General features: G+C 37.8%; 1 long non-coding RNA gene across 1 annotated transcript; it reads left to right on the forward strand.

Annotated features, from left to right (window-relative positions):
• Positions 1-2,941: 2,941 nt before the first annotated feature.
• On the forward strand, positions 2,942-8,319 carry LOC126469979 (uncharacterized). Its single transcript, XR_007586102.1, has 2 exons — positions 2,942-4,243; positions 6,258-8,319. It is a non-coding gene; the product is annotated as an uncharacterized LOC126469979 (long non-coding RNA).
• Positions 8,320-15,536: the final 7,217 nt, after the last annotated feature.

Genomic DNA, 15,536 nt, shown 5'->3' on the forward strand with positions numbered 1-15,536 from the left:
TTCAATTTCCAGGAGTGTATATTAGGAAGTGTATTGGCCCTCACACACTTCCCTGAGGGACTCCTATGTTAATATGTTCTGGTTTGGAAATGTGTTTTGTCAATCTGCTGAATTTCGTTTGTGAGATCTCTACACACTGTACCCTATTTTCCAAGTATGATTGAAACCAATTATTTACTGTTCCCCTTATTCCTAGTGCCTCCATTAGTAGTATTTTGTGGTCTACCGTGTCAAATGCTTTGCTAAGGTCAAGGAATATGCCTGTTACATGTTCACCTTCGTCAAGTGCTTCTAATACAAAATTTGTGAAGTGAGCTACTGCTGAACCTGTGCTTCTTCCTGGCCTGAAACCAAACTGTTCTTTACACAGTAGGTTGTACTTGTTTAGGAAATCCATTAGTCTCTTTTTCATTATATTTTCTATTACCTTGGAAAAGGATGAGAGTAATGAGACGGGCCTATAGTTTTCTATATTTTCTGGATCACCTTTCTTAAATAAAGGCAGGACTTTTGCACATTTTAAGTATTCTGGGAAGCAGCCTACAGTGAAAGATTCATTTATGATGTGTGCCAAAGGATGTTGTATGCTGTCAATGCAGTCCTTCAGTAAGCACACTGGCACTTCATCTAAACCTGCTGATGTTTTATTCTTTAGATTCTTCACAACCATCCTTACTTCTTCTGTAGAAGTCGGTAACAGTAACATTGAGTTAGCCACATAGTTCAATTTTTGTTCAGGCTGTTTTTTGCCAAACTTTTGCTGTAGCTTGGTAGCAACACTGCTGAAGTACTCGTTTACAGTATTTACTAGTGTATTTGGGTTATGTATAATAGCACCATTATGTTTAATTTGAATGTTTACTGTTTTTAATTTATTACTGTTTGTTTCCTGTTTGGTAACAGTCCAGGCTGCTTTCATTTTATTTTCTGCCTTTCTATAATTCTGTCATTGTGGCCTTTTTTTGCGTCTCGTAATACTCTTCTGTATATTCTTTTGTATGTGTGGTAGTAGTTTAGGAAACCGGGATCACTATGGTAGTTTTTTAACCTGTTCAGTTGTTTGAGTGTTGCAGAGGATTTCCTTATTCCTTTGGTCACCCAGGTATTTCTTTTTTGTGAGTGTACTGCAGTTTGCACCTTTGGGAATGCTTCATCAAATCTGAGTTTAAATAGTGACATGAATTTAGAAAATTTCTTATTTACACTAGTTTCAGCATACACTTCTTCCCAAGTTATACTGTTTATTTGCTTGGCAAATTCTGATCTGTTTGGTTTGGAGAAAACCCTTCTGTATGTGTATGTTTTAGTTGCATTGCCTATATTTATGTTTAATTTTAGGATTTGACAGGAGTGATCAGAAAGGCCAAGGATATCTACAATAATTTCACAACTTTCTTTATCTATGTCTGTGATGATGTGATCAATTGTTGATGATGAGTTTTTGGCTATCCTCGTGGCTCTGTTAACTAATGGCGATAACTTATAACAGCGCAATATATTCAAGAATGAGTTACAGAATCTATCTGGGTTTTGTGTGTTTATATTTAAGTCTCCACAAATGAGAACCTTCCCTTTAGGATTCGAAGCCATGTCTAGAATCTGGATTAGTTTTGCAGTGAAAGTATCTATATCACCACTGGGTGAGCGGTAAATACATATTATAGTTAACCTTTGTGCCTCATCTGTCTTGCTTATCTCTATGGCTGATATTTCTATGTGTTTTTCCTCACTTACAGAATTAATATCATTTCTAATTTTATAGACAATTCCTTGCTTAACATATATACATGATCCACCACCTCTAATGGTGGTTCTACTATAATGACATGCTAGTATATATGAGTTTAAATTTATTAATGTTATTTCAGTTCCTCTACACCAATGTTCAGTAATGCATGTGACTGAACTGTTTAAAGTTTGTAGTTCCACTTCTAGTTGTTGCTCTTTGTTTCTGACAGATTGCATATTTTGATGAAAGACTGAGAAACGAGCACAGATTACCTTGCCTGTATCTTTTGTTTGCATTTTGTTGACAGTGACTGATGCTTTGCGCCGGTTTGTCCCAGTTTTTTTTCTCCTCTTGGTGCTGAACCATAAAAATCCTCCTTTGGAGTGATGTACTTTCTTGTCCTCTGGCTCCTTCTGATGGGGTGTGGTTTAGCTGGTGGCTTCTCCATTGGTGCTGTCGTTTCTGGTGCTACTGCTGTTGTTGGCTTTGCTGTTGTCTGTCCCACTGTTGCTGTGTCCCCTGTTCTTATTGTTGGTGGTGGTGGTGAAGGTTCTGCTGATGTCAGTTCTGCTGCTGACGAGATGACTGCCTTTGTTGATTTTTCTTGTACTGTGGAATAGTTCTATTACTGATAGTGGTATAACAGTTGTTTTTGTGTTGAAGGTGTTTTGAAGTAGTTTTAATTCCTTCATTATCATGTTCGCCAGATATTCTTTCCCAATACTGTTTAAGTGTAGTCCATGTTGTGTATGGAATCTACGACCTATATTATTTATATTAACACATTTAACATTTTTAAGACGTCTACAGATTTTGGCAAACTGGCTTTTTGTATTTCTGTATGTACACATGATTGGTTATCCAGATCGTGCCGATGTGGTGTATTCACGATTATCACGTTTGTATGCGTAATGTTCTTCAGACACTGTTTAAGATAACGTGTAGCATTTGCAGTTTCGTTTTTATATACATCGTTTGAACCTCCGATGAGTATTACACAGTCTTTATCGTGTAGATTTTTTTAACCTCTCTAGATTCAGTCGTTTTTATTATTTCCGTTAGTGGGGCTCCCTGTTTTACTATGCTACACAAACTTCTGTTAGTTTTCTCTTTAATTTTCTTTGCGAGTCCACGGCCATGACTATCTGAAAGCATGAGTATTTTGTTATGCGAGTTATCTGTTACAATGTTTTTCGTTTGAGTGTCTGTTTGTATCGGTATTTTGTGACGTACTTCAAGGTCATTTTGTACCAGTATTGTCTCGTGAAGTTCATACGACACTTTATCGCTGTTTCGAGATTTTTTGATGTTTTTAGACTGTTCACAGGTGGTTTTAGGCCTACTATCTTGAATGTTTTTCTTCCCAAGCGACTCGTAACGGCTCGTTTTTCCCTCGCTGTCTACAATTGCGAGTACTTCAAACGAGTTTTCATGCACGAAATTAACGTTGCGGTCATTGTTCACACGATTTAACACTTCTTGTTTGTTGTTTTTAAACGTAGCTTGGTTGTTTTTAAGCGTAGCTTTGTTCCAGTTTTTGGAAGCAGGCGAAATGTTTTGCACCGAGTCCCGCGTGTAGCACGTACCTTGTTTTGATCGGAGATCATAATTTTCTTTCTTGAGCCATGAAATTTCTTTACGAAGCACTTCGACAATTTTCTGTAGGCTGATAATACGTTCATTTAATTTTGTTGTAACACCATTATCATTCACATAATGACTGTTTTTCACTACGGAGCTGTAATTTTCGCGCACAGGAATCTTACAACACACATCATGACCAAAGCTCTACCGAAGACACGTATGAATATATTGTGTATCGTAAGCCTGGTGACTTTGTGCCGCGCGGGTTACTTTGTGCCACCCGCACTTTAGTTCGAACAAATGTGTCCTAGCAGTTCCGGGTGTTCCCACCAAAAGCGCTGATGTACTCTAAACATAGTTGGATAGTGGTGCAATGTGATTGTGTATTCGTATTTCCGTCATGCTTCTGACATTCACGGCTGAGCGTCCCAACTGTCTTGTGTGTTTCTCGAAAAATTTGTATTGTGTCGTACAGAAGGAAGAATTTCAGCTAACTGAGATTAGTATAATATTTTCCTTCATTAGTCTGCTGCCACAGTATGATTGTTTTGACGATGATGGTTTTTGCACATTAGCGAGATTTATTGAATATTGACAGATTTGGGGGTGACTTTGTGCCACGTTTCCACGAAGGCTTTGGGCGATATTTCTATTATATACTGTACCGGTATTCATAAGATTGATATTCTGTATACGATTTTGTTGCAGAAAATGCCACGAACATACAAAAAAAGCCGCTGGTTGTTGTCCCTATACAAACTACACTGATGATATGTTGGAGAATGCACCCTCAGAAATTCGTGGTAAGAAAATTTCAGCTCGTGCAGTAGCAAACAAATACGGTATTCACCGAAAAACCGTCATGAACAAGTTACATGGGAAACAATGCACAGATTGGTGGACAAACTGCGTTTAGTAAAGAAGAGGAAGGTATGTTTGCTGTACATGCTGTGACGATGTGTGATGTTTCCCACTTTCATTGCTCGATTTTCGGTTTATTGTAAAAACCTTATCTTGACAGAGGTGGACAAAGAGTGTTGTTACCTTTTCAAGAAAACTTGCCAGGCAGAGAATGGGCTAAGTCTTTTTCTGGCACGCCACAGTGACAAAATAAGTAGCAGGTTGGCCCAAAACATTTACTTTTTATTTATTTATTGAGTCCTTTGATCACATGTAGTACAGTGTACTGGGTGATATTGGACTAATTACGAAGTTCAAAATGATACATCACTAGGGCTAGAGCAGCTGTTTATGAAGTGACGGTCAATGAATATTTTGATGGCTGGTTAAGGGAGCTAGAAGGCATTCATCCATCACATGTATGGAATTACGATTAAATGAACTCTGAAGATGATCCAGGGACCAAAAGAGTTATTACCAAACGTAGTGCCATACATCCAAAAAGGATTTGCGACACACATAAGGCATGTACGTCTCTATGATGTGTGGTAATGCTGAAGGAACACTAGCACCTCCATAGCGGGTCAACGGGAGCGTCCGATGACAACTGCAAACGCAACCAACTTATAAACTCAGCGCCGTGATGACGTCACACATACCACAATACGTACGTCACGGGTCAAAGCAGACGGGTGGAATCGGACACTTCCGTTGACCGGTAACCGGTGCTTTATAAATGCTTCCCACATACTTAACTTAAATTTCGCAAATCAGGGCAAACGTGGATATTGTACATGTGTATGCAGCATGACATTACTTCCAACTAGTGAGCATGAAGTAGTAAAAGTGATTAGAAGCCTGAGATGTGAAATGTCAGCAGGTATGAGTGATGTACCAGTGTAATAATTCGTACTGCTTCACAAATTGCAAAGCCCTTTGTTTACAGTTGTTAATTTATCGTTCAGTGAATGAATGTTCCCCAGTAGATTAAAACATTGAAAGTGATACCGTTATTCACGAGTGTTAGCAGGCATAAAGTTGAATGTTATCGATCCATTTCACTCCTCTTGGCATTCTCTAAAGTAACTGAATCGATCAGTCTTCTGAATAATAATCACCACCATAGTTTCCGAACAGGCAAAAGTACAGAAAGGGTGGTAAGTGTTTACATAGATAAAACAGCTAGAAACCTAGATAACGACAATAGTGTTGTAGGAGTTAACTTAGATCTTTCTATCTCTTTCGATACTGGCAGTACTGAAATTCTTTCAGATAAGCTGGAAGCAATGGGGATAAAAGGGATAGAAAAGTAGTAGTTTCAGTCATATATGCAAAATAGATCACAGGTTGTCGAACTCACATCAGCTCATTGTAACTATAAAATCAGATTAGTTTTCTGAAGCAAAGAAAGTCGAGTTAGGTGTACTGAAGACTAATATGTTAGACTCCCCTTCTCTTCCTTATTTACAGTATATAATGTATATGGGAGGAGGTGCAGAAAGTGGCCTGAGTTATTTTCAGTGTTCAGTAATTTTGTATTTATTTATGTAATGTGTAATGATATTTTCAGAGCTGCAGATGGTGGCAGAAATTTATTTTCAATATATTTAATGATGATGTAATTTTTTTCTTGGTGTATAATAGCTTATTTGCATAAAGTTCAGCAGCAAATTTTTCTGAAAGAAAGTTAAGAAAGAAAGAGTAAAATTTTGAATCAGCAATATTTGTAGCAGTAACTTGCTTAATGATTAAAACAGATTTTGAAAAAAAGATTTCAGTAGTAGTGCCAATTTTGGGTACTATTAAAGTGTTGAAAGACAGTTAATTCACTTTTTACAGAAAAGACTAAGATGAAGTTGTGCCTACAGTAAAGTTTGAAAAAAAAATTTGGAAAAGAAATAGTTGAAAAAGTTCTTTGAAGAAATTTTTACTTTTGAATCTGAGAGTCAAGCTTTGATAAATATTATTTATTAGGAATAAATGTGTGTGTTAGGGTAGAGTGTAAATACTAAGGATGGACGTTTAGACGTACTGTATATTGCAGATACAAAAAAGATGACTGAACCGAATATGGTACCGAGAGAGAACCCGATGTTGAGACAAAGCTGGACGCTGTATCCCAGTGACAAGCCTTTATATGATCCAGGTGTTAGTGTTTGTCATCCATACCCATTTGTTTCATCTGCGAAAGTCGTCGAAATCGCCAATTTGTTGTCAGAACAGTTTTAAGTTTAGATATGACCCCCACATCACTGTATAAGGTTTAGGAAAGGACACCATTCGTAGTGCCTGAATTATATTTCAGTAAAGTTTTTGCACGCTACTTAAGGGACGAAATATAATTATTGTTTCTGGTTAAATATTACTCATATGTGCAAAATGTAAAAGTTTTGTAAATTTAAATTGAGAGAAATGTTGTAGCATTGGATTGTGGGAGAAAAGAATTGAAAATTTTTTTCTATAAGAATTTACTGTGTGCCATCAAGCCCTAGCCATTGACTATTTGATGTAACTGTATATAATGTTATAATGTAATCTTAGCTATTTTGTTTATTTGTGAAAGACTTCAGTTCAAAATAGATTTTAGTAAGAACTGTTTAGATTTGACAGTGTCGGTGTAGCTTTTGAAATCTTTCATAACTAGCAAGTGTTTAGTAAAAACCGTAAAACGTACTCGGGAGAAATTTTAGGTTCTTAAGAGGGTGCGTAACACCGTGAGTCAATACGCTATAGCATTTTATTGCAGTAAGCTACTTTGAAGTGCGGGCTTGTAGCTTTGTAGTTTTTGGCTGTGGCAATATACAGCCACCGGTATCTTAGTGACTCACTCGCATCTGTCGCTAGCCTAGCCGTGGGAAGCGGTACCTGTTTCAATTCAAGCAACAGAATATTCAAGCCCCTAACAATCTAAATAAACTATATTAAATATTATTCAATTTAGTTTAAAGTCAATATACTGACCTTATTAAAAGGAAGATTGAGAGTTGGAGAAAATTACCTAAAACACCCCAAACTGACACTGGTAAGATTAAAAGTCAGTCAGGGTTCGTAACAGTTTGTCTTTTAGTATCATGTGGAATCATTACTGAAGCTTAGAGCATGTTAGGTCAATTTGTTTAGAGTTTCATAAATAAAAATGTTAACTATTTGGCATTTTTTGTAATATAAAATTCAGGAAAGATCAGTATTTATTTAATGTGTTGTTGTGTTAGAAAATAAGAATGAGTGAGTGTGTGTATGTGTGACATATGAAAAAATTCAATATTATCTCATGTTACACCATTATGTAACTGTGTTGTGGGGAAGTTGTGTTTTACCCACATTGCTGATGACGTATGTTTAAGTGTACTTGCTTTTGTAAGGAGGCAGCCAGAATAGCCGTTTGCAGAGTAATAAGTTTCTAAACTTATTAGGAGTTTAGTTTTCCTTCCATTTGGTTTTGTTAAACATTATATTAATATTTGCATATTGAAATGATGTAAATGCAACTGGGAATAGTGATTGGCGTAGGACAGTTTTGGCGAGAGAATAATCTCGAAGGATAGTTCTGATTGGCTGGTCATTTTCATCAACCAACGGAGTTAAGTAGTTCCCGCGCACTGCTAAGTAGTTTTACTGGGAGAGAAGCAGACTGAACAGGAGTCGCTGGCTAGCTATCGTATGTGCAGGTCATGGTGGACGTGTCCGTCTACATTATGAGTACTGGTTTCTCGCCTCCGGATGGTATTGCTGTGGAAGCAGTTGCATTTATGGACAGATTATGAAAATCTGATCTTTGTGAAGTGATCTGTTGGATAGATAAACACGTGTGAACTTTCGTGGCATGTTTCATACCCGTTTATGGAATAGTTGGTGTGCAGTTTCCTTATTAAAAATCCACTGAAAAGGACCGAATGTGAAACTCGTATTAGTATTTGTAGTAGAGTAATGACTCTAAATCGCATGATAAATCGGGTCGGACTTAAGTGCATGTCTGGCTGCCTTGCGTGTGTACTGAGTTGTCTGAACTGTGAGCTGAGGACAGTGATATTGTTCGTTAACTAAATACAGGCTGATGACAAGTGTTTATTTTGAACCTAAAAAAATAAAAGAACTCGTTTGCTGAATTTTGACAATTTTCTAAAGAGATAATCGCCCTCCACCTGAAATTTGTTATAAGGGATTACAGGATAGCTTGCTACCAGAGTTTACATGGACTTTGCAAACGTAAGTATTGGCGGTGTTTTTCTTCAACTCTGCTTTTAACATCGTCTGGACAGTATCTACATATGCAGAGAAACAGGCTGGTGATCGGATGCCGTACTGAGGTAGGTGGAACTTTGCTAGTGCACTGTACAACGAGAGACAGTGATCATACAAGTACGTCACCCTACTAAACTCGTCACGCTGCAAGTTTTCCAGTTGTAGCCCTAAAAATGTTCAGTACACTGGACCGAGAAATGCAGTCTCTGCCGATAGGACTGTTCAAAAGGACAATTGCACAAGACTTGAAAGAACACCCATTATATTCTATTGGAGAATTTTTCAATATTGAGCAAAGTGTATGGACAAAATAATATTGTCGTAGTATGTTATATCTGCCCATATTGTGAATAATTATCTGTATGTTGTATAAAATTGTAAGCAAGTCTTATAAATGACGCAGTCTGTCCAGTCACGACTGGTAAATGACACAGACCTAGTAATAATAAAATATTAATTATTTCTATCCCTGTTGTGCCCATATTTGAAAATGTGTTGTCTGTAAGACCTTTCTTTCCACTTGTTATTATTGTGGAGCTATTTGTAAGAGGAAACATGTTGATGCTCTGCAATACATTGAAAAGCAGCTCTCTTGATGTAGAATCATTCACAAGGTATATATTAAAATTCCTACAGACAATTATAGTGAATTTTTCAGTGAACACAATGTCTGTCAGACTCCAGTTTGTTAATGAAGGAGTCTATGTACCCACTATGTGCTCTGTATACTACAATAATTATCAAGTTATTCACCCCCCATGCAATTGAACAGCAGCAGCTTCAAAATGCTTTCCAATAGTCAATGCTTCTTCTTCAAACCTCATTTTCTATTCCACAGTAGATTCAAGAAAAGTAGAAACTCTGTCATGTTTGGCATCCTTCCTGAAAATCTGACTAGACAAATTATAACGATTAATGTTAATAATACCTCTTTCAGAATCCCTGTTCAGTGCTCCATGATTCGTTGTTGTGGTCTTCAGTCCTGAGACTGGTATGATGCAGCTCTCCATGCTACTCTATCCTGTGCAAGCTTCTTCATCTCCCAGTACTTACTGCAACCTACATCCTTCTGAATCTGCTTAGTGTATTCATGTCTTGGTCTCCCTCTACGATTTTTACCCTCCGCGCTGCCCTCCAGTGGTAAATTTGTGATCCCCTGATGCCTCAGAACATGTCCTACCAACTGGTCCCTTCTTCTTGTCAAGTTGTGCCACAAACTCCTCTTGTCCCCAATTCTATTCAATACCTCTTCATTAGTTATGTGATCTACCCATCTAATCTTCAGCATTTTTCTGTAGCACCACATTTCGAAAGTTTCTATTCTTTTCTTGTCTAAACTATTTATCGTCCACATTTCACTTCCATACAGGGCTACACTCCATACAAATACTTTCAGAAACAACTTCCTGACACCATTAATATTGACATTGTTAACTGCAGCTTCAGGTTCAAAGGGTTTATTTCTCAAACTCTGGATATTATAGCTTAAAATATGGAAAGCTCTAGGGTAGTGTGTGCTACAGCTTCACTCACACTTCGCTGTCAAATAGCTGATGTTGTTTTGAAGTAGGGTGCGAAAAATCCTTCAGTACTATGGGTCTTCTGCACTTTGTCTGTCCTCTGCAGCAGCTACTGGTGAGGGTGGATCAATTGCTGCCAGTGGAAGGTCTCCTCCTACTCTTGCTGGTTTCTTATCTCTAGCTACTGGAGTAGGCAGCTGCGAAGGATCTCCCACTGCCTATGAACTGTGCTCTGCTGCCTTTGAAGTGTCCTCCAATGCAGAATCTAAAACTCTCCTCAAAACTAGGCATTATTCTACTACCTTGGGTATTTGTTCTTTGCTGATTTCGACGCAGTTGGTCTCTGTCTTCCGATCTTCACTGCTGTTTTTCGTCATAAGCCGACACGGCAAAGATACTGTCAAACGCAGGCGACATTTGAGTTGGAGTGAGCGGCCTTGATAGCATTTAATATGCTTGAAATAATGCAATAAGTAGTTGAAGTTAGACAAGAGATTCGTTGCAGCTGAAGAATTACATAGGTGAGAAAATTTAAATCTATAATTTTTTTTAGGACTGTTTGTGTAATAATGTATTTGAAAATCAGGCTTGGGGTGAACATTGTTGAATATTTTCATAAAATGATAAATGTGAGTAAGACAAAGAGTTCTTTAATTGAATGAGATGTTTTGTACGAATGCATGTAAATAATAGTGTGTGTGTGTGTGTGTGTGTGTGTGTGTGTGTGTGTGTGTGTGTGTGTGTGTGTGTGTGTTCGTGCGCGCACATTTTGTAATGGCCACCATTACCACGAGGTAATTGCTACTGATCTTTTTAATGGGACTAATTAATTGTATGTTTGAGCATCTTGTGGCTAACATTTTGCTTCAAAATAGCTCCGTTGTTATTACTGAAAAATTCCTGTTAGCAATTTTTTATACAACTATGAAGCGAGTTGAAAAAAGTGCGAGTACTATCACTGTGAAACTGTATATATCATTATCGTATCTAATGTAAGTGAGATGATCAAAATGTTAATGTGTTCATGCCCATGAAATTACATTTAGACATAAGTTAACTCATTCATGCTTTGTTCCACTTACTTGCAAGAAGTTAATTATCTTCCTTATTTTGTCTTTTACACTCACGGAAATGACGTTAGTCGCGAGTTCTGTAATACCATAAAACACTAAAATTTATTTTACTCTGTTTCTCTTTTCCAATGGCGCAGTTGACACTTAATTACCATACTCGGTAGAATGTATCTGGTCTGAAAAAGTTGTACGACATATCTAACGATGATGAACGTGACTTCATGCCATAGAAACAACAGTAATAAAGGAAACCAAAAATGCAGGATCGTTTATCCATCCATCCATCCCTTGACTGCTGTTTAGAACAACATTGGATACGTCAGTATAAATTTAAAATTTCAGCTGCAGTGTAAATTACAGTTTGCGCTCATGTGTTATTGTTCAACAATAGACTTATACATACAAGTAAAATAATTAATGAAAATATAGGCAAAGGAAAGTCTTTAATATTAAATTAATTTACAACATATAGGCAATCAATTTAAGTTTCTGGTGCAATGAATGAGACATAGTTTACTTTTCATTGACAGTGTATGAAGCACAGTTCTCGTACTACAATTTTTTTCTAATTCTTTTGGACTGGACTCTGATCTTAAAATATTATGAAACACTGTACGAACATGCTCTTTTTATGTACTCTCCTTTTTGTTTTGAAAGCTGGTAGTGTGTCTATATTTTTTTAAACTGCATGGCTTTCTGTTGTATAATAAGCACCCTGCTCTGGTAAGGTCTTTACTGGCAAGTTGTAGTCTGGTACAATTGATGTGATAGTCACCTTTTACTCTTGTGCTGTAACTGTGTAATTCACTGTTTACCATTGGTGTAATTTAATTGTGCACTTGGAGTGCTACATTAATTATGTTGTTTGTTCCTGATTGAGTTGGTTGATGTCCTAGCCAATCTTTCCCCATATAGTGATATACTTGGCATGCCCCCCTACCACAAATATAGAGAGAGAGAATTTTGTGTAAATGTCCTTTAAACTTGTGTACCATGTGGTATACATGAAAATTGCAAATATATGCATAAAAGGTATGGTCATACATTGAAGTGCCAAAGAAACTGGTATAGGCATGCGTATTCAAATACAGATATATGTAAACAGGTAGAATACGGTGCTGCGGTTGCCAACACCTATATAAGACAAGTCTCTGACACAGTTGTTGCTCCATTACTGCTGCTACAGTGGGAGGTTATCAACATTTAAGGGAGTTTGCACGTGGTGTTGTAGTCGGTGCACCAGCGATGGGACATAGCATCTCAGAGGTAGAGATGTAGTGGTGATTTTCCCATATGACCATTTCACAAGTGTACTGTGAATATCAGGAACCTATAAAACTTAAGATCTCTGACATCACTGTGACCGAAAAAGATCCTGCAAGAATGGGACACACAATGATTGAAGAGAATCATTCAACATGACAGAAGTGCAACCCTTCTGCAAACTGCTGCAGATTTCAATGTTGGGCCATCAAGTGTAAGGCTGCAAGCCATTCAATGAAACATCATTGATATGAGCTGAAGGCCCACTCTTGTACCCTTGATGACTGCAAAACACAAAGCTTTATGCCTTGCCTGGGCCTGTCAACACTGACATTGTGCTGTTGATTGAAATCACTTTGCCTAGTTGGACGAGTCTTGTTTCAAATTGTATTGAATGGATGGACTTATACGGGTGTGGAGACGTCATGAATCCATGGACCCTGCATGTGGGCAGGGGACTGTTTAAGCAGGTGGAGGCTTAATAATGGTGTGGAGCATGAGCAGTTGGAGTGATATGGGGCCCGTGATACATCTGGATATGAGTCTGACAGGTGACATGTATGTAAGCATCCTCACTGATCACCTGCATCCATTCATGTCCATTGTGCATTCCGACAGACATGGGCAATTCCAGCAGGACAATGTGACACACCACACACTCAGAATTGCTACATAGTAGCTCCAGGAACACTCTTCTGAGTTTAAACACTTCTGCTGGCCACCAAACTCTCCAGACATGAATATTGTTGAGCATATCTGTGATGCCTTGAGATATGCTGTTCAGAAGAGATCTCCACTGCCTCATACTCTTATGGATTTATAGACAGCCCTGGAGGATTCGTGGTGTCAGTTCCCTCCAACACTACTTCAGACATTAGTAGAGTCCCTGCCATGTCGTGCTGCGGCACTTCTGCTTGCTTGCAGGGGCCCTACACAATATTTGGCAGGTGTACCAGTTTCTTTGGCTCTTCGGTGTAATTCTATATTCTTCGAATTTGATTTTATATGATGCCACGCAATAAAACCAATAGGCCTAGCTACAGTTTGTAAAATACACCAGTCAGTTGTGGGGACAAGTTAATGTCCTAAAGGTGATGAAAAGGATGTGAAGCCATTAAACATATTTATATTCCCCCCCCCCCCCCCCCTTACTTCAATATCATGCTGATGTGTTCTTTACTATTCTTTACCTCAGTTGTCACTTGCTATGAAGCTAGGCTTAGATACTGTCTCTTATTATTCATCTTAATCAATTTCTTTATCCACTGTTACACACAGCCCTTTCTTGCACATCACTCCCATTTTAATGTTTTCTAGTTTCTGATTATTTGATGGTAAAAATTGACATTTCAGTAGTTACAGAAAACTAGTGTTTTGTTGCACATTATATCGTATTTACTGATGACACATGTGAAGCTAGACATATAGATTGCCAACTATCATCATTAGTCTTTAAGAATTTAAATAGACTATGATTCTTAACTCTAATTGTAACTAGTTCAAATAGGTGAGTCTTTCCTCTGAACTGCCATTTTGTCAAAAGCACTTCTGACTTCATGGGCACAAGCATTTTTTGCCTCAAAATATGCTATGAATGAGTGAGGGCAAGAGGGATTAGCCCTTGGTACTTGTACTGTATCTGGAGAGTAAACTGTCCAATGAGCATTAATTCATGCATAAGTTGGCATTCTTGTTGACTAGTTTATTAACCAGGTATAGTACACTGTAACACTGCCTGATAGAAAGCACAAATTAAAATATTGTCTCAAAGTTTATCCTACATACTCGGTAATTTAATGTGTAAATTGAAGGGGGCAGGGGAAGAAGGGAAAGCAAGAGTATCATTGCTGTCAGCTACATCGGTACATGACACAGAATCAGTGGCAACGAGTGAAAATGTATACCAGACCAGGATTTGTACCCGGGATCTCCTGTTTACTAGGCAGGTGCGTTAACCTGTGCGCAAACCAGGATGCAGCATTATCGCAACTGAACAGCCTATCTTGTCACACCTCATGGCCGATCCATACTTCCATCGAGCACCACGTATCCACAGTCCCTATCCATTTCCTCCCTGTTCACTACTCTGACATTACCGCACGAGGTTGTATGTGTCTGTGCACCTGCACAATTGTTTTTCATTTCTTAGTGATGTGTGATGTATTAAGATTTTCACAGAAGATCTCTTTTGGATTACAAAACTGTGCAGCTGGCAAAAGAAAGGAAAATAAGTCATTTTCCATTCAAACATCTGTAAACATAGTCACATTTACATGCCCATTGTAGAAATGGTGGATGTGACTTGAGAATATAGTGCTAAAATATTTTTATGCAAAACATATGTTTATTTCTGGTACATGTGTTCAACATATAGATATTCATTGTCTAAAACGCGAATTCCATCATTCTTCCAGTCCTGAAAGTTTTACAAGTAGTGAGTAGATTTTCAAATTTAGCTTGCAGAATCTTTCAGCTGGATCAAGTTTTATTGGAGCTACTAACTTCAATCCCCCCCCTTGTTGTTGAGTTACTATGGAACATTGAACAGGAGGTAGCTGCCATAGGATTAATATTGTTGCTAATTCACCAACATGTATCCATCATCTGTTGGTTAACTCTGATCTCCACTATTGCTAGTGCCTTCCTTCAGAGTATCAACATTAATTGGTAGGATGCTGCACTTGTATTTGGGAGAACTGCATTTCAAATTCCTGTTCAGCCATTCTTATGTAAGTTTTCTATGGTTTCTCAAGGTTGCCTATGACAAATGTCATTTTAAAAGCACTCCACTGTTTCCATTCCTAGGTCCAAAATTTTGTATCTAATGTCCTTATCAGTGGAATATTAACTACATGCTTTCTTCCTTCTGTTGAGATTCATGGTAGAAAAACTCCCCATGTTTGTCATTTACAGGACTACAGTTTTCTGAGAAGTAATCTTAGTGAACATTTAAGAAGCATAATTTAAAGGACCTAACACTTCAGTGTCTTACAGAACTACAGAAGACTTTTTTTTGTTGCTGTGTGTAGTTTCCTGTCTTTGTACTTCCGAGGAAGTTAATGGACTCATAAACAATAGTTTTCCGTGCTTATTTCTCATCACCTGCAAGGTATTGAGAATTTCATCCTTGACAGCTTGTATATTAACACATCAATGAAAAACACCATTCTTTATTTTGGATTCTTGAAGTGCTTCATGAATCATATTGGGTGTTCCAGTTTGAGA

The sequence above is a fragment of the Schistocerca serialis genome, chromosome 3, assembly GCF_023864345.2.
Source record: "Schistocerca serialis cubense isolate TAMUIC-IGC-003099 chromosome 3, iqSchSeri2.2, whole genome shotgun sequence".
Classification (NCBI taxonomy): domain Eukaryota; kingdom Metazoa; phylum Arthropoda; class Insecta; order Orthoptera; family Acrididae; genus Schistocerca; species Schistocerca serialis.